We start from the raw sequence: 23,358 nt of genomic DNA on the forward strand, positions 1-23,358 counted from the left end.
GGACCAGTTGAAATATGAATGGCCCTGCAGTAACAGGCTCAAACACAGAAAACCTAGCACATGCCAGCCGCTGCCTTACGTGAGACACAACATCAACATTATCATTCCGTGCATCGGCAGGCACATTTACACTTTGCGCTCTTTGCAAATTAAAGTTATCAACTAGGTCTTTATTGGGGCCTTTTTTAGAGGTATCAATTTCAGCTACCTCATTAAAGCAAAAGTCCACAGAAATCAAATTGTAGCCGTATCGTAATGAAAGCTCCGCAGTTCCAGAAAATAAGTTACTTTTTTCACCGGAATCGAACTCTGAACCTGTAATTTCGTGCCAATTGATAAAGCATATAAACTTAATTGTAGCATTAGCGGTCCAACAGTGCGCAACACCCGAATGTCAAAGGCCGCGCATTAGGTATGAAGTCACGTCACTCACTCGTCATCAAACAAGCGCAACAAGCACCCAAGCACCAGCCTAAATGCGCGGTAAAAATCAACTTAATTCTGCTGTCCTAATTGGTAGCGTTTTACGTATACATATAAAAAGACAACTTCCAAACCACGTTAATATCTCCTTACGAAGGCATTGATAAAAGGCCAGCAGACGCCGAGAACTTGGGCGAGAAAATAAGTTTGTATCGGGCAACATCTATATATCTGGTACGGAGCAATGAAAAAGGCCACGCTAAACTATCTGAACAAGGTTTTATTATTCCGGCTGGTGTAAAAAATTATTACACCAGTTGAAACCTAACCAAGGGCAACTGTAACTATGAGAAACGCCGTAAACTACGACTGCTAAATTATGTTCACTACTTGGGGTACTTTAAAGTGCACCTTCATCTAATTACAAGAACGTTTTCGTATGTTGTCTACATCGACATTTGGTCGTTGGGGGCAGGATTCCAACTCGAGACCTTGCGCTCAGCCGAAGATCACCACAGCCTCTGAACCATAGGAGCTGGTCCTACCAAAAATACTGTATCCCACTGTACTAGATTCGCAGCACGGTGTTTTTTTTTTTTTCGCAAACGTAATGTCAGTTTTATCGAGAGGCGTAGTAAGCTGCACTTACAGCCGGCTACTGCACAAATGTATCGTTTTGAGAAAGACACCTTGATACGGAGACGGGTTGCAATTGCGGTCGAACCAGGATATATTGGACCCCATTATAACGAATTATCGTGTACAACGAACAGCTGTAAAATTACCTTGAAAATGTTTGTATAAAAGTTTTATTTGATGTATTGAAATATTGATATATCGAACTATTTCGCGATCCCCTTCGAGTACGATATATCCGGGGTCGACTGTATTGTTTTTATTTTGCTAGTATTACAGTACAAGTTCGATGCGGGCGGTGTATATTGTGTAGACACATCTGTATCCCTGGAAACGCAGGTTGTCCGAGGAACGAAGTCTTCAAGGAATGTGAGAGCAGCAGCTGCGGTGAGCAGAAGTGCTGGCAGCTTCTCGGTTGGCAACAATACACTGAGCATCGTTGCAAGACCGACTGCGTATCCAGATGCTTCTGCCGCCGGGGCTATTACAGAAACAGACGCGGTCGGTGCGTTAGGCCCTGGCGCTGCCCGGAGTACAGCAACCGTGTGGCGTACAACATGTGAAGATGCCATGTCTGTTCAGCATGTGCTGTTTTTCCAATAAATTTATTGCGACCCATTCCGCAAAGCAGAAGTGAATGGTTCTAATTATCTACTAGTGATGTTCTCGTGCATGTTTGTTTCTTTATGAGAGTGCTGATGATAAAACGTAGGTACTACCCGGGAGGAAGATAGTTCCAGGAGTTATATCCGTTGACAGCTCAATGTCATCTATCTCCACGGCGTGCTTAGCGCGTTATAATATTCGAACAGTACTGTGTTGTAAGCTGTGCTGCCGGTTAAAGTACACCTTTTAGCTATAAGGTTTTCAGTTAATTTTTGTTAAATCAGTGCCAAGATGTTGCATTGCTCATGCACCTCGTCCACGGAAACCTCTTAAACGTTAACTACGGCTTTTTGCAGAACAATGTAATCCTGTCAGAATTCAATTACCACAGACATGGGACAGAACATAACCTGCGGAAGTGCTGATGGTTCTACAGCAAAACGTCGCACATGCATCGTTGAATTACACAGGCGACCGCTATTCTGTAATACTTCGCTGCAAGGTGGAATGTATTGCTTTGGCGATAGGCCGCCGATCGTTTTTTTTCTTTTTAAGCAATTAGCTTATATATACCTCAGTGCTGGATCACGTGGATTAGAATAGTTCTTTTCAAACACTATTCGCAACCAATACCGTATGTATGTGAGATACCAGCGCTACAAATCAAGGGATAAAAATAAAGACACTTACACAGCGCTTACTTACAACTGCTCTTTATTTCATAGAGGGAGTACATTTATAGTCTACACAGCAAGAAAGTCGCTAACAAAAAGTCAGTAAACGTTATTTAAGGTCCAGGAATCAGATGCACTTATCAGAGACCATATCATGCGTTACTTTTAACCGGGACAAACATTCTTCAAAGATGGTTGTGATGTTTTCGGCTTCACCGCTCGACTAACCTGTGACTTTGCGCGATAGAACCAAACATTTGTCAACAATTATGAGCACTCTAAGGATATCAATTTCCACGAGAAGAGTGACAAGGCATTTGTCAAGTGATGCTACAGCCAAATTACTGATTAATGGAGCAAGGCATGAGCCAATGCACACACCTTGTTTTTTTTTTTTTTTTTAGCGAAAGATAGCCCTTTCATCTCACGTTCGTTGAGCGCAGGTAGAAAACAATTAGGTCTAAGAAACCACTCGCAGAAAGCCCCACCCTGTTTTGAAGTTATTCGCTCGAAAGTTATCAATGCTCCCTTCAACACACTTCAGAATTAAATCTTGAGGCAATGAACAATACAAGCCTTTGACATCAATAGACATAGCTGTGAACCGTTTCTGAGCGTGCTCACGTGAACAATCAACAAGTTCCTTCGAGTTTTTCGCCATGAAAGGATCATCTACAACAGGGCACTTTAGCTTTACTCTTCTAAGAAGCGGTCAAATTGTTCTTGCCACGTTAACTTTTCCGAGACAATAACCCTTAAAGGGCGCTCAACCTTGTGCGTTGTCACGCTAAAGAAAGAACACTTCAGGACAACCTAACTTGCTATATTTCCTATCGACTTTGCAAGCCGTTCCAACGACAGCTTTGTGCACAGCTTCTTAGACGCCGAATTTAACTTCGCAAGCGACATATCCTCCCGAGCATGAAATGCATTTCAAAGGGCTGTGCTGCTTTGCACATGGTGGTATTGACTGATTAAACAGAAAACTGGCCCTCTTTGCCAGATGGAAGTACACAAAAGGACTGCTCTTTCCAAACGTCTCTACATGATGTAACGGAGGCCCTGGTCAACTGTGCCTTTGAAAGAACATGTGCAGCGGTCCTTAGCTGTCTTCTTCAGGTACCTTGCAGTAGACTTCTCTAACTTGTCTCTAATTTATCGTATTCAAGTACTTCATAGAAAATCACTGGGTGACGGGAAGATAGTTAGAGTTGTGCCCATACACAAGAAAGATGATTGGACTTTATTACAAGATTACCGCCCTATATTGCTTGCATCATCCTACTGTAAAATAATTGAACATTATTATTGCCCACCACATAAATTAATTTTTAGACGAAAACACATTCCTCCGTAATCACTAACACGGGTTTAGAAAAATCTTCTCAACAATTACACAAGTAGTTGCAGCAATATCTTCTCAAGGCACACGGCCAACCCATCAGATTAATTGTGAACAAGGCTCCCGTGTGGGGGCCGACACGGCAGTTAGCATAAAAGAAATGTCACCTTGGTCGGCGTCTGTTTTCTTTTTTCGCCAGTAATACATTTACTCGCTTCATGCCTTGATAAGAATGGCCATATTGATGCAATATTTCTAGATTTCTGCAAAAGGTTGATAAAGTTCCACAAGACAAACTAATACTAAAACTCGGAAGCATTAACCTTCCGGAAATTTCGATCATATGGATAACAAACTATTTAACCAATCGCGACCAATTTATAGCAGTCAGGCTGCCTCCCAGTCGGCTCCGCGGTCCCTCAAGGGAGTGTGCTAGGAACGTTATGTTTTTACAGCATATCAACGATGTAATCACTGTAAGTGATCATAACATGCAAATCAGGTTGCTTGCAGTTTGCGTGGTTCTTCAAGAAATCACTTCAACCAACTACCAGAGCCACCTTAACTACGCTCTTGTTAACATTTTTTATTGGTGGGAAACATCGGATATGAAGCTTACCACTGATAAGACCGTTTTTCTTCGCTTCTCTCACCAAAGCCCTCTGCTCTTTTTTATATACAGGCTAGGTTCGTCACCACTGTCGGAAGAGCCTCAATACAAGTACTTAGGTGTTACACTTACCAATACTTTATCCTGGAATTTACATATAGATAACATTAGCTCTTGTGAGTTCCGTAAATTATATTTTTATAAGGCGTAAGCCGAAAAATTCACCCCCTAGTGTAAGATTACTTGCGTGCAATTTAATATAATTAGGCCGAAACATGAATTTACATGCGCTGTTTGGGAGCCGTTTACTAAACGTGCTATTAAGCGTCTCGAAAAGGTACACACGAAAGATGTAAGGTTTCTTTACTCAAAACTTTCTCCGTATGACTCACCCTCTGAAATAATGCAGGCTAATGGCATTCAATATCTAGAAAAACGTTTACAATAATAGGTGCGAAGCACCTTATGCGCCCAGGCTGTCGGCGTCTCCTGTCGTAATCGTCGTCGTCGTCGTCGTAGTCATGGTAAGCAAGCGGCTCGTGGTTGCACTCGGCACGCGCTCATGCCACTACTCCAGTGTTCGTCGTCTTCCACAGCTGACTGCGTTGAAGCAAGCGGTTCGTGCTGGCGCTCGGCCCACGCTCGTGCCACTGCTCCCGCGTTCGTCGCTGTCGTCGTCGTCTTCCACAGCTGGCTGCGTTGCCACTCATCATTCCAGCGTAGAATTTCACTTCTCCTCTGTTGTCGTAATAGGCAGGCCACGTTTATGGCGTTATGAGCGATTGTTTAAGGCAGTATGAGCCCATTAGCAGTGCATCACTGCATGCTTCGCACCTCCCCAGGTTTCACGTCAGTGGAGCTGTTTTCTAAAGGCTACAGATAACTTTTTTTATGAAAGAGCCCCTAGGCAAATTTTATTAAAGTTTGTTGGATTTGAGAAAGAAAACTAGATTCTAGTAAGTGTAGTATGCAGAATTTTTAGAGATCTCCTTCCTTTCCTCACGCCAGCGTTGTGACCACTAGTGCTCGCAGGTTACTCAATGAACTCTCTTCAGGTGTGTCTGCACGTGTGACACCTTGGAGTCTTAGCGAGCCTCTGTTTACTGCAACTTATTTTTTTCTTGATTTGGAATCGGACTTAGCAGTTAACCCATCACCCTATATATCGTCTTCAACATCAAGGCACACTCGCCACCATCATCCTACTTCACTGACACCGTATTTTGCACAGATTTCTTCAAGTTATTTTTGACTCACTCAGTAGCCGATTGGAATGATTATTTACTGCCATTGACAACACTGTGACACTTTGAAGCTTTATGAACTTTGTTTATACGTATTTGCTTTGTTTATCTTTTTACCCTCCCTGCTTGAGCCTGTACAAGGTTTGCGGTATTGAATAAAGGAAGAAAGCACAGACAGGAGCTCCGGTCTTTTCTTCAGCGCCACAGCATACTGTTGTTCTAGCGTCAATACCGTGCTTGCTTCCTCTGGTTGTCGGATCCCGTTTTCTGTGCGTACGGTGCGTCTAGGAGGAGCTGGCACTTTGCGAGAGAAAAGTGGTCGCTGTTGAAGCAGGCAGTTTTGTTACATAAGTTAGGTCGTCTGGCCCGCTGGTGTCAGGTATTGCCTCACTGAACATTGAGCTTCATACTGCTTGATTGGGCTGTGCAGCTGCATGAACTGGTACTTCCAATGCCGACATGCTCATCATTGCCATTCAGATCGCACAATTCTTAGCGCTCGGGTGGCATTGCCACCCGAAGGTATCAGGCTTCCATACCGCTTGATTTGGCCTTCATTCAGAAGTGCTTTCTGTATGATGTGGTGCGTGAGAACGCTCGACCGGCACCCTGCATTAGCAATGGGCGATACCGTTCGGGAAGGGTCAGAAGGAACATAGCTGCAAGGAGCCCACTAAACTAGAGATGAACTTCACTACAGCTGACAATCTGGCTAGTTGGTTATTCGTGTTCGCCAAATACCAGCACGTAAAAAACAAGGAACGAACGTAAAGAAACGTACACAGCGCATAGTTCCAACTGTACTATATTTCATAGAGGGCGCACATTTATAGTCGACACAGCAAAAAGGAACGTTCACCTAATAGTGGGCTTTCATGCTCCCATAACGACATCTTAGATCGTGCTAAAAAGCACTGGGCAGCGTCATTTTTGTCACGGAGTTTCTCTTTTCTTTCGTGTGTGTGTGTGTGAGTGTGTGGGAAAAAATTTGGCGTGAATCTTCGGTGCCAGCGAGAGTTGCTGTTTTGGCAGATTGGTGGCTTTTGCACCAGCGAACCGACGGTAACGATACGTCCCGTTATAAAATCAACTTCTCCCAATTTTCTTGTTAAATAAAGTTACTACGTTTCTAACGATTTTAATCAGCTTCACCAATTTTCTTGAAAGCGCACATGAAGATACATTTTTGTTAGAGCCTATTACTGCCACATCACTACAGAATGAGTCCCAATATTTGCAAGCAAATAATCCATTCTATTGGAACAATTTCGGCATGCAACGTTTTTGCGGCCTTCAATTCCTTTAACAGCCCGAAAGAGATTAAGCTTGACTTATTTACTTCTCATATTACAACTAATCTTTATTTGCATTTCCAGATCCGAATGCCTGGGGTGTGGCAACGATATGTTTGTTTTTCAGCAAATAGACTACAGCGCTGTCACAAATCCGCATGTACTTTACTACGTAGCTCTACTGGACCTAAAGACATGCCTACAACCAGCTCTGTTATCAAAGGAATTATTTAATGAAAGAGCAAACATCTGTAACCTATTGTCGTTATAAAAACAGGTGCCCTAAAGCGCGCAACTCCTTTGTTATACAGAATCTTCCTTTGCCTACCTATGCAGGGTGCGTAATCGGTGTTAGGTTGGTTTCTTGCCGAGTAAACTGGGCTGATCTTGGAGACAATGTAATTTCAAACGCAGCTGATCCGGGAGATGGTGCAATGAAGCTTGACCGAACCCGGAAGCAAGGTATTAAGCTGGGCCGACTTATAGATGGAGCAATTTGCGTAGAATTTCGTTGAAAAGCTTCAAGAAAGGTTTTCTTGACGTGATATCCGACAGGTCCACTGAATCTGCCGTCTTTTATATGTCCATTACCTCGGTAAACAAATTGCATCGTCCTACAGGAATAGACATGTTTATTTCGACCATCGAATAAAGAGACACATGCTAAAAAAATTAGATTCTTAGGTTTTACATGCGAAAACCACGATATCATTGAGGCACGCCATTGTGCAGGACTCAGGATTAAATTTGACCACCTGGAGATCTTTAACGTTCACCCAATGCACAATACCCCGGCGTCGTTGCATTCCGCCTCCAATGAAATGCCACCGCCGTGGTACGGGATTTCAAACTGGATCTCGGTCTTAGCAGCGCAATGTCAAAGCCACTACGATACCGCGGCGGGTGGAGACGTGTTTTGAAGTAATAAAACTTTAGCACAATTAATGATACCAGACTTCTTGGAATTACTGGTAAAGCGCTTTAATGGTATCCTGATCATTTGCGATTGTATTTCACGGCACGAAAAGTAAGTCTCTACTTTGTGTGCCCGCAATGTAGAGTACATTTAAGCATACTATCTGCTCCATAGCCTTCACAATTCCGAACGTACTTGCTGTAGCAAGTTCTATTCGAGATGTAGAAGAAATATCGAGTTACTCCATGCCCTTGTGCTGCCACTTGACATCCCTCGGGCCGCTCTCCACAGGTCCAGCCAGTGGTCTCCGCATTCCCCACAAACAGCGTTGCTGCATTCCGAAAGGTAGATAAGCATAGTAAGAAAAATGACTATTTCTCAGCCGCGTAGAATTTTTCTTATTATAATCCAGAACGCCATGTTTACTACCAAAGGTGTCCAGAAGAATGGTAACCACAGCAACAGCGATTCCTTCGGCTCTGAACTCATTTATTGCGAAACAGCATTTCTCCATGGGGAAGATCGACAACTAACTTATATTAGCTCTCCTGCATTTCCCCAAGTAAAATGCGCAGATACCGCAGGTACCTGCAATGGCAATGTGGACTGATCCCGAGGAACGTGTAATCCGCGGTCGCCATGGTAGTGAAGAGGTATCCGTAATCGTAAGCTGCATCCTACCGGGCAGAACTCAATCACTATACATGCTCCTAAACAGCGTGCAGAAGAGGAACAACTGAGTAGTGTTTAATTCAGCCCTTCACAAACCTTCGTCTCGCATAGCTGCTGACATGTGCGTCGGATCGACATAATTTTATTTTTATTTTGAACAGCGAAGCTGTTTAAGCCAGCCGTAATTTGGGGTTCGTGGTTCGCATCAAGAAACTGCCGCACCGTAGCCATGGTAACCAGGAAGAGCAGGAGGACCGCGGGCATGCGCACATGGTCTTCTGCTCGCCAGCTCCCTCCCTTCCCGTTCCCCGCCTCTCTTTTCTCCGCGGCGCGCTGAGCCAGGAGAAAAAAAAAAAGCTGGACGATTGATATCGACCGGCTAGCCTCCAACGCGGTCGGCGTCGGCAAGCAACAGCGTTCTTGGCACTGTGCCAACCTTTGTTAGCCTGCCTGCGTTTGTGGCATGCCAGAAACGCTGTCGCTCGTCGGCGCCGACGCGTCCAGCGCTAGTCGCGCGAAATGTCGCGAAAGGGAAGGCACCTCCGAAAATGATCGCTCGAGAATACCTTCCTACATGCGTAGTTAAGTTAAACCAATTTAAGACCTAGCAGCAACCAAATTAACACCAGCAGTAGCATCCAGTAAGACTTGAGGATCGACAGTTTCGCTGTGCTTAAAGGGACCCTGAACCACTTTTTATCAAAGTGGCGAAAGACATTTGTAGTGAAAATTGGCTATTGCATAAACACTTTGCCGCAAAAAGTACTTCAATTTGATCAGCAGAAGCGGAGTTATTGGCAATCAAACACCGCCTCCGCTGTTGTCCCTTCCCTCCTTCAATGCCTTGCACTGCTAGGGCTACGGCGAGGTGGGGTGTGGCCACAACGCACCGCCTTCGAAATGTCACCGTGGCGCGCAGTTCAAATTTCATTTTGGACTTCCGATTTTGGTGCCTACGACGCACTAAATCAAATCAAATCATTTTCTTCTTTCCAAAATACACATTGGAAATGGATGCGAGGAGCCAAATAACCGTAAGCCAAACGCGGTTGTCCTCAACGAGCCGCAGTGCGCTTAGCCAATGGACTCATGGCGGCACCCCGCAGCGGCCGCCGTGTAGCCGACAGCAGCGACCAATAGCAGCCGCGTATGGGAATGTGCTTTATTACGCTATAAAGCACACAGAAGAGAGTGATCATCATGGATCTGTTGAAACGAGGGCGTTTGAGAGAAGGTGACTTCGCGCTCCGCTTGCGAGCTCCACGCACCGCGTACGACAGCAAAACTTGGCTGAGATGTTCACAGCCGCGTGTGCTACCCGCGGACTACGTTATTTCACCGAGCCCGAGGAGTGGTTCAGGGCCCTTTAGGCTTTGCACGACTGAGTTCAAACTTGCCCGTTTTTTTATGCATTGTGCTTCATATAGCACTATGTAAATCATTATTCCTGTAGGTCACAGGTATACGACATATCATTCATAATCTTGTTTATGCAATGGCTCTGGTCTGTCGCTTCGCGTTGATGTCTTATGCTCATGACGGTAAATAGGGAACGTGGAGAGGCGTAGAACCTAACACACTGTTTCATGAATCAGAATCCTTTATAGTAAATATTGCTCTGAAAATTGTAGGGATTTCTTGAAAACTACTGTGCGGTACCTGTAAGTATGATTCCAAGTATCATTCCAGGTATGGTCACTCCTGTCATGGTTGTATGATGTTTCGGTGATACCCTGGAAATGCCATCAAAAAATTTACCAATAACGTAGTGCTAATGATCCTGTATTTCTTGCCATAAATGTCTAATGCAAAATGTGGCAGTTTAGTATTTATTTCAACCTGCACGATAATATTCCTAATATAACAATACTATGCTCTGAAACACATTTCATGGAGGTTTCTGCAAAGAGTTTTATCGACGTCTCCGGTGCTCTTGCAGGAGTACGGTGTTTTGTGAATAGACAATGGATCCCAGAAAACGGAACCTCCCGTTTCACAGTAGGGTTCACCTTGCTGTGTCTGTCTTTTATCTTGATGAGTGTCTCAATGAAGTATAGACATGCGCAGTATGGGCTGCCCTCATGCCTGGCGACAGTAAACAGATAGGTAAACCGGCATCGATCGTGCTGCAGCAACGCAATATTTGGTTAACTTCATATGTATTGAAAATCACACACACAAAAAAAGTAAATGAAGCAAGGAAATCAAGTCGTGTTATCTTCCTCAAATGGCACTGCGGAGACGAGCTTAGGTTTCGCAAACATGAAGAAACCCATCATCTCAAAGGAGCTTCAGGCTTCTTTCAGTGCATGACGGTTGATATTCGGCGCAATTTTGATGCTTAATGATTTATGAAATACTGCTGTACATAGTTTACGCTATTCGGTACAATTGTTGATGGGTGCCCTGCTAAGTTCACAAGTTCAGACAATCATACATAGGCAGCAACTTCCGTGGGACGAGCTCACCAAGCGAGAACACCGGACGTTCCGTACGGGTCCATGACACTTTTGCTGAACGTTGTAAATACAATGAGCGGTCACTATTTCGGCGCCATCGTATCTATTTATTCGAAAGACGTAATAACAGATGATATGCCAGACTAAAAGAAAAATAAGCTAAAGATATCAATGAAGAGAGGAGGTCGTAGGAAGAAAATACGAAACTATACAACAATGGTATAACTACCCGGTGACTCGGGAGCGGAGAAATGCTGTCATCGACGAAATACTGGTTTAAGTGTTAGTTCAGACCTGTTATATTCGTTGTTTGACAGCTGTCAAAACTTATATATATATATATATATATATATATATATATATATATATATATATATATCGTAATAATTGTCGTAAACAACATAGTCGCACACAGTGATGAGAGTTACGGACCTCCCTTCACAGTGCGGGCTAATCAAAGAGTAAGTAAAAAAATAGAATAACAATTTGATGCTGAGTTCTCTACGAGCGCCGACATTCATGAAACAACTTTATCACTGACTGAAGATCTGATTACACTCGTCTGGCGCGAAACATAGCGAATAGGTGTTGCCATAACAAAAAAAAATAGATAACAATCCTGCGAATAGATGCTTGACATAGTCGAGGCCGTTTGCTATTTGGCCAATTACAAAATGACTGAAGGCTACACTGCCTTCGGGGTCGAATATTTAGAAAACGCCCGTTGTCTTCTGCAGCGTCCTGCACATGTATCACTGCTTATTCACAGGTATCGAAGAAAGGTGTTTAATCCTCAAATGGCGGAATTATTCCTACAGCGACAGCTGCTATCAGGACGTCACTGCGGCATTTTATGCTTCATCGTAAGTCGCTGTATTAGCTTCCTGATAATGATAATGGTATTATTGTTATCCCAGTGATAATTTAGCTAGATCTCAAAAGAATCTAAAACTGCAGAGACGTCAGACAGTAACATTTACGTACAATACAATATGTTCAAAGAAGTGGCACCACCAACACAAAAAAATTGAAATGATAACGGCAGCATTTCAACGTGGGCAGTGAGGGTGGTCAGATCTATGCGCTAACACTGTCATTAATAAGGGTTCGCTTATAGCAATTCAGCAGAGTCGGCAGGAATAATTAAATTACAGTGAGAACAGAGCAAAAATCAAGAGGCGCAATACCCCTAAAGATATTTCACTCTAAAAATACTGTAGGCGACCCTAATCTTTGACTTATGGGTCTATTAGTGGCACTCCCACCTCTGCGTTGGCATTCTGTGCTTTTGGTGTGCGGTAATCAGTGATTTCTAATTATATTAAATTATTCCAGACACTTCGGTAACTCAAATTGTAACTAAACTTGTGTTCTGACTACATATCTATAATCAAACGCGTGAATTTTGTACTGTAATATTTTTTTCTATTTTCTTATTTATTTTGAAATTCGTCCCCGATCATCTCAGATAAAGAATTTCTCATTAATTCCAGACACTTCAGAAACTCAACTGGTTACAATACTTATGCTCTGAGATCATATCTATAACGAAATACATAAATTATTTATGTATGTATTAATAATACATTATTTATCTTGAATTTCATCCCTGGTCGTATCAGGAAGTGAAGCGGAAGTGCTGCGTAAGAAACAAGAGCGTCACTCGATGCTCGTGCCACTAATAAAGCTAGTTCGTTCATTAGCCTAAAGGAAGTTCCAGAGCACCTACAGACTTTTTCATTAGAATTTCTTCTGATAATGAAATAATATAATTGCTGTTACAAGAAGCACGCCAATCTGTATGTGAAATGCGCAATGGCGGTGCTGTATAAAATTATGCGGTCGTGAATGAAATCATTATCGTTGAAACAAAACTCTCGGTGTGTTATTGATATGCATATCAACATAAGTTTTTCATAATAGTGAACGGTATTGGGCACTACCGCAGCATTGTCGTAACTGCCGTAGTAACCTCCAACTATAGCACCTCTAACTGTAAGCAAGAGCACCTCAACTGTAACACATGTAGAAACGGCACACAGATTTAATTATTTTGTCGCAAAAGGAGGTTATTGCGTGGCATGCTAGAGCGGCGCAATCGTTTTGCTCAAAGTGCACATTTTTTTTCGCTTTATTTAATTTTTTTTTTTAATTTTTTTTTTGTTCTTATAAAACTTGATTTTACCTGTCGCGCCGGTAGGCGTACAAAGTTGTTTATATTACGGCTGCTTACTGAGATAACACGAAGTTTCCGCAAGTCCGCGGCTATGACTTGCCATCCTTTGTTATATTGCCCAGCATCTCTCCTTCAGTATTCTACGATCACCGCCGGCGTCTACACTCTACAACTGCAGCAGCGCTAAACAATGTCAAGCTCACTGCCCTTATATTGCGATCGCCATCGCCTGCCTAATTCAAATTTCTATCTGAAATCAAAATGTTATTGAAATACGATTTCTATAAAGTGTAATCAATATAAGAATTTACTGTAACGCAGCCAATCAACATAGGAGTGATTTTAGGTGTTTCGCTTTGTTTGTCTTCTTTATCGTTCTTGACGGGTGTCCACTTTGAAAACCTGATTGGTGCAGATATAAGGAATCATTCATAACACAATAAGGTAAATGTGCTGCTACTTGATTTTATATTAATACTGCTCATTGAGGGCTATTTCTACAATTTAACTAATACAAACGGCTGGATGAAGTAGAGCACTGCACGGGCTCGGGCTTACCCGAAAGCCCGGGCCCGGCCCGGCCCGTGGGCCGGGCCGGCCGGGTAGAGGAGTTTTTTCACGGGCTCGGGCCGGGCTCGGGCACGGCGTGTGCTTTTTGACCCGGGCCCGGGCCGGGCTCGGGTTTTTTTGACGCGTGCCCGGGCCGGGCTCGGGCTTTCTGCGAGTTATTCTCGGGCTTCTCAACTCTGGAAAACATGTATTTTTCGGTCTCAGGCCGGGTTCGGGCCGGTTTCGAGTCGCGCTCGGGCCGGGCTCGGGCTTAAGGTAAAGGGGTGGCGGGCCGGGCCGGGCGGGTAACGTAGATTATTTCCGGGCCCGGGCGGGCCCGGGTCTCGCCATAAAAGTTTTGATCGGCTCGGGCGGGCCGCCCAATGTAAAAACGGGCCCGGGCCGGCCCAGGCCGAAAAAATCGGCCGTGCAGTGCTCTAGTATGAAGTGCTACTGCATTTGTGCTATGAACAGCGAACAGCCGATACCGGATTATTTCTTCAAAATTTAACCGCAACGGTAGCCGTTCTGCTAAGTCATAATGTAATCTATACCTACCTGAAGCGGTAGTCCCTTTCCTCTGTTGCTGATATTACAATGTGCAGTGCAGAGTTCTGTGTCCAGCTGTGGAGGCATAGGCATATTGCGTATAGGCACGTGCTTCATTCCAAACATGCTCAATGCAATACAAGTGACGAGTTGGCGGAAGAAGCCTCACATCTGCTTTCTTGCGTGTCTGCTCGAGCGACATCTGAACACTCTATAGCTTAGGAATGGAAAGCGTTGTTACAGTACCTGAGGTCGACAGGTCTTGGAGGACCGCGTGTGTCGACTTGGTGCGAACCTTCAAATGTGCATGTATATGTGCTCGCTCAATCTCTCCTCTCTCTCTTTTCATCCCTATCACCTCCTTCCCCAAGTGCAGGGTAGCAAAGCGGACGTGCGTCTGGTTAATCTCCCTGCCTTTCCTTTCTTCTATCTTTCTCTATAGCTAAGGTTACGCAGCACAAAATCCTGAAACTGAGCCATACGCAAGTTAGAGTGCCAGTCTAGCTGACTCACCAACTATTTCTCGAGAGGGGGGCAAACCGCTAACCATCTTACCCTCCCTCTGTCATCATCATCATCATCATCATCATCATCATCATCATCATCATCATCATCAACCTATTTATGTCTACTGCAGGACGAAGGCCTCTCGCTGTGATTTCCAATTTCCCCTCTCTTGCGCTAGCTGATTCCAACTAGCGCCAGCAAATTTCCTCACTTCATCACCCCACCCACTTTTCTGCGGTCCTCGACTGCGCTTCCCTTCTCTTGGTATCCATTCTGTAACTCTAATGGTCCACCCGTTATCCATCCTGCGCATTAAATGGCCTGCCCAGCTCTATTTCTTCCGCTTAATGTCAACTAGAATATCGGCTATCCCCGTTTGTTCTCTGATCCACACCACTCTCTTCGTGTCTCTTAACATTAGTTTTACACCGCTCGTAAAACACACTCATGACGCTCCGGATTACTTGAATGCATAATCGAATATAAAAAGGTGCATTTTATCCACCTACTTGGAACGTTGGCTACACATTACCCGTACCGTGCCCCTAATTTTCCCCAAATATAACAAAGTGCCCTGTTTAGTTACCCGAATATACCGGAGAAACAAACTGTGAACCTCGTATGACGAACAAAAATAATAAAAAAGGAGTTCAGCAAATCTTCACGTTATATTTAAAACAAGTAGGTGAAAGTGTCGCGACGCATTACACTCATTATTCTACCTATTACCACAGAATTTCAAGTTCATACCTTTTGCAGTTGTTTTAGTAGTCTGGGAACATACAGGGTGTTTCATTTTAGCTGCCCCAAATTTTTAAAAATTGCCTGAGGCAGATAGCACAATTATAATCGTTGATCTAAACTACTCGATGAGGCGGCGATTACTTCCACGAGAAATCAAACGCCTAATTGAATAACTAACATAATTACGGTAATTAACTTTTTAACTAATTATTTTACGGCACATCTTTCAATCGACGAATTATAACCGCTCAGTTCGCAAGGCGTATCCGCTTAGAACGAATTCTCAGGACTGAATAAGTTTTGAGATATTAATTTTCAAAGTGTCCGGCGAAATGCATGGGCGTTACAGTTAACTTTGTGCTTCAATGCATAAAACAGCGTTTTCCTCAAAAATTTAACTGGAACACCCATGCATTTCGTCGGACACTTTGAAATTTATTATCTCGAAACTGTTCTAGTCCTGAGAATTCGTTCCAAGTGGATACGCCCGGAGAACTCAGCGGCTATAATTCGTAGATTGAAAGATGTGCCGTAAAATAATTAGTTAAAATGTTAATTACCGCAATTATGTTATTTATTCAATTAGGCCTTTTGATTTCTCGTGGAAGTAATGGCCGCCTCATCGAGTAGTTTAGATCAAGGATTATAATTGTGCTATCTGCCCCAGGAAATCTTTAAAAATTTGGTGCAGCTAAAATGAAACACCCTGTATTGAACAACGATAGTATGACACCTTGTAACGATTGAATAAGTAATTTTCCACAAAGGCTGCAGTGAACCCACACAGATTAGATATTTATCGCTTGTCACTCAGAATACGATTCCTACTTCAACGAAATGTAGACACCATGCCTCGCATTGTTTACTGAGAAAGCCGGGAAAAATAACTAAATGCCTTGTGTACCGCGTAAAGGTTGGGGAAAAGCACGCCTTTAGTAAATATTTGCCAAGCGCATAAGTAACCATAAATAACTCCCCAAAAAGTCGCCCCTAGTTTCTCAAAATATGAAAACTTTTTTTTCTCCTGCAAGGGAACGTGTGCTAGTGGAACTCTTATGTTCAAACAGCTTAAATATAAACTGGACGGACATTGTCTGAAGTGACACATGTTGATAGAAAAAAATCAAGGTAGTGTTGTAATGACACTGTAATGGCTGTGCACATTCGACGATGTCGCTTTCTTTTTAACATATGAAGCACAAAACAAAAACACGACACGAAAACGCAGAAAGACGGCACAGGACCAACGGTAATTACTAAAATGATTGGTCGCCAACTTGCCCAACTGTCGACATTCCTGAAGTTCATTTTCACCAACATATCTAGGATAAGAGGTGATCACACAATTAAATTCGACAATCTATATTTATATATTCGACAACCCAGCTCCTCCACCAATTGATAAGAGGTTTATTAGCGGTGTCCTTCAAGGCCCCTACGAGTTCAAGGAACGGCGTAGCATCGTGGGGCACCTTGTCGAAAGACACCAGCGACCAGAAGTGTGAGCAGAGCTAGCCGAGAGTTGGCGATGCTGCTGGACGGAGGCGTGTCTTCTTCGTGACAATATGCATACAAAGGGTGCTTCACTTAACTTGGGCCAAACCTTAAAAATATCAAAGCCACGTAGCCGGAAAGAACCAAGGTAATGTTGTTTGCCGTCGCTTGGAGATACGCAGAATATATTTTTTTAATTCCACCTAATTAGGTAATTAGTCTTAAATAATTAGTCAACTTGTGAATTATTAAATTATATGAACAGAGTCAATCAGAAAATTGTAGAGCAACATGAAAAACTCCCAATACAGCTTTTCGTAGCTCAATACGTGCTACGTAAAAGTGTTTTCCCGATCCGGAAAGAAGCCTGCGAATACACGCAAAATTGCTGTGCGACTGCCCGCTCGAGGCACTTCGTGGGCTTGCTCTCATCGTGAGAACAAGAAAACAGGTCATGCATACCTTGATCATTTTTTTTGAAGACCCTTACGATTCTGCACAAAGCCTTAATTGACATCTTGACACACTAGTCAAATAATTTAATGAGTATTATAAGTCCGACTCTAAAGAGCTATTCATGGTTTCTCAACGGGACTACCAACAAGCATTAGGATCCGTCCCTAGTACCAACAAGCACTTAGGATCACACGTGCAAAAGGATCCTTCTTTTATTTTAATCCTTCCTATACAATAACTAAGACATTCTGAATATGCAAAACTGCTTGAATCATCTCTCTTAAGTGACGTGTCTCAACTTTCAGCAAATAGCCACATTAACGAATTCAATTTCCCGTATGTCAGTAACATATCTTATTCCACATCACATATATGTTTGTGCCTTTACTTTAGGCTGTGTACCCCCGAACACGTACAACGCCTACATTGTGTTCTTAATGCAAATGAGGCGCTACTTTTTAAGAGGTAAAGATGTAGGCTACTGAAAGAGCTATGTGAAGATTGTCCTATTTTGGACATACATTTAGGAAGAAAAGGCCGAGCAACGACGCTTTATCATGTGCTATAAATATTATGCATACATTAAACACCCCGCATCAACACAGCGAACAATATACTGTAACGGGCTTGACGTCAGACGACGGATGAGACACTTTGGGTACGCGGGACATTGTGTGAAGAATGATGGAGAAAAAAAAAAGTTGTCGCAGTTTCACCTGAAAGGCGAAGCATCAATTGCGATAGCAAATTTGTAGAGAGCTATACGGAGTAATGATATTAGCTTTATCAGCTGTATAAACGTGGACATAGCAGCAGCACCGGCAACACGCAGAACTGTTGTCGACGCCGTCGGCGTTTGCCCGCGTTCACACAAAATGCGTGCGGCGTTGGTGACTTGCCGGAGCCTCTGATATAAATAGGCACTTGATGTCGCAGCTAAACGTCGCCTCCCTTCCCTCCCCTCCCCACCCCCCCCCCCCCCCCCCACGGCCTCTCGCGCGTCGGAAGAAGGCGCATTTGCTCTACATATATGGTGATTGTAAAGGAGGAAAGAGACGCCTACTTCTGCAGCCCTTAAGCGAGCACGGCGCAGAACGCGCATTGTTCTCCGCCGTGCGTTCTCTCCCTGTGAAAGCGCGCGCCCCTCGCGCCCTTTCACTCGCACATACAGCGTTCGGCGCGCGCGACGATTTCATCTCCATTGACGTCATACGGAACCTCACGGCGACGGCGACGACGACGGTGACGACGACGGCGGACGCCGACGGCAGAAATCTGCTTTTGAGTGTCCATATAATTGCTATCGCAATAAAAAAGCACAGTTGAGTTCAACGGTCTTTTATTGCCAAAAAATAATAGCGGTAGTAGTTGAAATTGGAGGCCAAAGCAGTGAGAAGCGCCCATGGGCCACAATAACGGCAACATATTGCTAGGACATGTACAACAAGAGCACCGTTTCGAGGAACAAAGGTTCAGCAGCAGGCAGCCTAACAACCAGACAGCCAACAGAATGCCAAAAAAAAAGTATAACTGGAGTGAGTCTTTATTTCGCTTACGACGTTTCACGTCCCACAGCCCTGGGCCGAAAACAGGTGACGTAAAGTGCTCGCCTTCTAAATAACTTTGGCCACCTGATATGCTTTACCGTTGTACACAAGCGTTATGTAAATAGGTGCTTTCGTATGACGCTACCATCGGAATGCCGCCAAAGCGGGGATGAAACGCATGACCTTAGATCGCCATCTGATAACGCAATTAGGGAATGTAAAACTACGGAGCTGGTGCTCTATTTTCACGCCAGTTGATGAAGAAACCTCGCAGAACCTCCCTGGAGCGCAGCCTTTGAGGCGGGTCATGTCCAGAAAGCGTGTAAGCGTATCAATTGGCGCAGACAGCGAGACTGCAGTGTGGTACTCGCACATCTGTGGCTCCTCTTGAAATGTCTTCGAGCTTCTTTTTTGGCCTTAGAGCTAAAATACTACTCTAGGCCTCATCGTTAGCTGGTGCGTCTATCAACAGGAGCATCCAAAATCGCCGGTGGCACATGGTAATATTATTGTCCGAGGACCCTACTTGTGATTTGTGGCTCCTGATCCGGCAGGTTCTCTTTTCTTTGCACAAGACTTTCACCAAACTAGAATAAAGACATCACGGAGTAAGGACATCATGACAGACGTCTATTACTCCTACGATGAACGACAATTTCCAAGTACGATGTTAAAGATTTGATCCCGACTGACGACGTCCTGATGCAGTTGAATGCCGTTTATACAAATGGCTTCACTGTGAAAAGACGTCAATAACGATGAGAGAGACATGGCCTACCCAACAATCTGCAAGCGTTAGACATGTAGTCCGTATACTATATACTCTAATGAAGAATTTTAAGGCAAATGTGCCTGCTTAAAGGAATAACTTACTCACCTCTAGTTACTTTTTTTGCTGATTATAACAATGTGCGCCATCGGGCTAGCTGAGGCAACTTTTACTTTACGTTGAAGACATGCGAGTCCGAAGTGCACCTCAGACAAGAAACAGGAAAATAACATATTGGGCTGTCATCCTTGAATCGTCAAAGTGCGAAATTCTTCAAGTGTTAACGTTCAGAGAGTCCCTTTTGTAAGCGCCATTCGCGGTACCACTGTAGTATAGGTCTGCTGCCTCGTGCACTCAACTGAATGAGCTGTAGACACTGGCAGGCCTTCTACATGCACACGCTATCACCATGAACAGTGGCAGATCCATTGTGCCCATAGATCCACTGCTTTGTGAATCTGTGCGTGCAGGAAAAGCACTCCTGTTACGCACAAGCACTCAAGTCGTCTAATTAATTTGTTATTATGTCTGTCTATGCCTGTTATTATCGCTGATGTGCGAGTGAAATTAAATGTGTCGTTAATTGTCTGCCTTCACTAACCACTTCTTTAGTTAGATGCTTGAAAGCATTATGCGGCTGTTATTTGCAATGTGTCACACTATCCTGAGAAAATTATGTGACCCCGCGCATTTTATATTTGGTGGAATAGGGGAGAAGGATGGGGCACATTAGGGTAATGTATGCAAACATTTAACCTTTCTTGCTTGAATACAGCCTTTGTAAAAGACAATTGAATATTTTTATCTCATTTTCAAGCGTTACGACAAGCACGTTCAGAGTTTGTATGCTGTCCCTAAAGTGTGAGCGACACTGGATTAATATATGGTAGAAATTGGAGGCGCGTTATGCTCAATGAGCAGCAGAAGTTTAATGTGTGCCGGGTAAAAACGGCCGCATAGAATCATTTGATGCATGTTTTCAGGTGTCCCTAAAGAATATAATGTGACGAGCTGTTCAAGTTTACAGTATATTATATCCATGTTGTGGGGAATGAGCGGCAACATTTAAAAGTGTGTGATTTCATAACAGGTTGTTAAAAGCTTAATTGCAACTGCGCGAAATGAAATACATCTTCCATTGAAATTAGAATACGACTCTTCACTTTTGCACAAGTCTGCTGTGCTTTGTAAACCCTTACCCGTGTTTCACGAAGAGGAAAGGATAACAAAAGTAACATTTTCAGACACGCTCCAGCAAAGCCTCACTGAATAAATGAACGTGTCAACAAGCATTTTCTACTAATAATGCACCTTGGGCTGCCTATGAAGCAAAAAAGTTATTTATTAATTAAGAAATAAATATTTCCACCCGAACAAATAAAAAATGTTAGGCCCATATGTGGGTACATAAATCGTTGGGTGATTAAGGAAGCATACTGGCCTTATTTGGACTGCGTTAAGCGACACCCGTATGGCTGCCGTTTCTTATCTTAGCATATGGTTGTCATACCGACTCTGCTGCCATTAAGCGCAATGCGATGCAAGCAAGAATGCAACGCCCTAAATGTGGCGACAATTCGCCCAACAATCAAAATAAGTTCCCCATCCGTAGCCTTCGCAGCCGCTGGTGTCGACGCCGAAGCAGTCATTAATCGCGTAATTGTAAAAGTAGAGCGTAACGTTCTTCTCAGCTGTCGGTGGCGGGCACCCTTCTTGAGGCTCGCCGCAGGTAATGGCAGTGCCTGACTTCGCCGTCAAAAGTAGAATTCCTATGCAACCGAAAAAGAGCAGAAACATCGCAGAACGAATTATTTAATTTACGTCGTGGGTGGGGAATCAGCGGCATTTGCACAATTTTTGTTCATCTTGCTTTCTTCTCGAAACCACCCTAACTATACTGACAAACTATTGTAGAGATTTACATTGCAGTGCACCCATCCATGCATTACTCGTGGTGGCGCGCTTCTTTAAGTTAGTTTAAGCACATTTGTCTCTGTTATTCCCATTTTCCTAGCTTTTTTTTTTTAAATTTAGAGCGTACAAAAATTTACGGTTAGCTAAGGCATAGGAGAAGCCAGACAAACAAAACACTGCTTCCGTAACCACTACAGTCGAACCCGGATAAATGAAATTTAAAGGGGATCACAAAAAAAAGGTTTGATATATAGGTCATTCGCTATATAAACTAAACATATTACGCAAACATTTTCGAGAGCATTTTACTGCTGTTCGTTATACACAATATTTCATTATACATGGATTCTATATATCAGGGTTCGACTGTAGTACAATTTGGTGCATATACTTGTGATAAGTCAGTCACCCACGTGGAAACACAAGACATATGGCGTAATTAAATGGTTCACCATCAACACGATAGACTGTATTGACAAGTGGGAGACATCGCGCATATCCCTTATTTTGTTGCTCAAAACACCATTTAATTGGAAGTCGAGCATTGTCACAAGTTAAGGATTCAGGTTTCACCGATACGGTCATCACCTACAGCGTCACGCGGGAGTGCATACTTAAAAATGATGATGCGCATACAACGCCTTGTTTCGGTCTTGAAATTGGCGAATCACAGCTTAACCCAACTCAATCAACATTAACTTGTAATTCACTAGGTCCTTGGCCACGCCCCGTAAACAACATGGGCCGACAGCGATACCCACCTTATTGTTTCAACACGTTTTACTGGAAGGACACTGATTATAAGTGTATGATGCCGATGTTTTGTGTCTTATAGGCAAATCCAGATGAGAATGTAGGAACATTTGTGTCGAGAACTTATTACAACTGGTTGTTGGACACGCCACCGTTTTCGGTCGATTTGCGACTCCATAAGTAGGAACTACTCAAGAACAGCTACAGCAGAGAATATTATCGCACTGATGAATTTGAAGCGCCTAAAAAAAAAGTTAACTCACCCTCACAGAAGCCCCGGTCCCCGCCCCACACTCCTGCATCAGACAGGTCTGTCCTTCACCCTTAAATATCTTACCGCGTATTCAGAAGTGCATTGAAGTTCAAGCCTACGCTTGAATTCATTTAAAGGACGCCTGTCGTGAACGCATCGGAGGAAACTCAATGATCGTCTAGCGCAGGTTCACGCCAGATGCATTTCTGAATACATTTCTGAATACGGGAGTTAGGGTACTCTTCCTGCCTATGGCCAAGACATCTGTGTTGATGGCTTTACTCATCACTTGTAAAATTGCTTAGTACAACTAGCCTCCTTGAAACAAGTGAACACCTTTCGCTAAATAGATTTCCATTGCATACCTGCCAGTGCAAGAAAGAGTATTGTCACAGCAGCCTTCATTGCTTTTTGATGCGCTTGAAACAGTGGTGGTCTGACTGAAAGACAGAAAAGACAGATGGAAAAGTCAAGAACTTATACAAGCAAGAAGCTATAGTTCGTGTCATGCAGAAAAGAGAGCAGCAGGTTACTTTACACATCCAGATTCATCAAACTCGGCATCATGCTGGACACAACTACGGCTGCACGTAACGCTGTACCGCTCTTCTTCTGGACTGAATTCCGAAGGAGGGCGCGGCATTGCTACGTGTTTCTCCATTTTTGGCATGCTTGTTACATTATTGCCTTTGTCTGCCTTGTTTGCCTCCGCGAATTTTACTGATTCATCTTTCTATTCCCTCTTTCCCGTCCCCCAGAGTAGGGTAGCCAAC

General features: G+C 43.6%; 1 protein-coding gene across 2 annotated transcripts in view; it reads right to left on the bottom strand.

The window, feature by feature from the left end:
* LOC125945518 (uncharacterized) overlaps positions 1-23,358 on the bottom strand; it is a 166,816-nt gene that overhangs the window by 13,664 nt on the left and 129,794 nt on the right. The window contains exon 4 of one of the 2 annotated variants that reach the window (XR_007466963.1): positions 7,453-8,074. The exons of the other annotated variant lie outside the window; for it this stretch is intronic. The gene's annotated coding sequence lies outside the window, so the exon portion shown is untranslated. Of the gene's footprint in view, positions 1-7,452; positions 8,075-23,358 lie in introns of those variants that run through there. 2 annotated transcript variants of the gene reach the window in all.

This window comes from Dermacentor silvarum, chromosome 5 (genome assembly GCF_013339745.2).
Source record: "Dermacentor silvarum isolate Dsil-2018 chromosome 5, BIME_Dsil_1.4, whole genome shotgun sequence".
NCBI lineage: Eukaryota > Metazoa > Arthropoda > Arachnida > Ixodida > Ixodidae > Dermacentor > Dermacentor silvarum.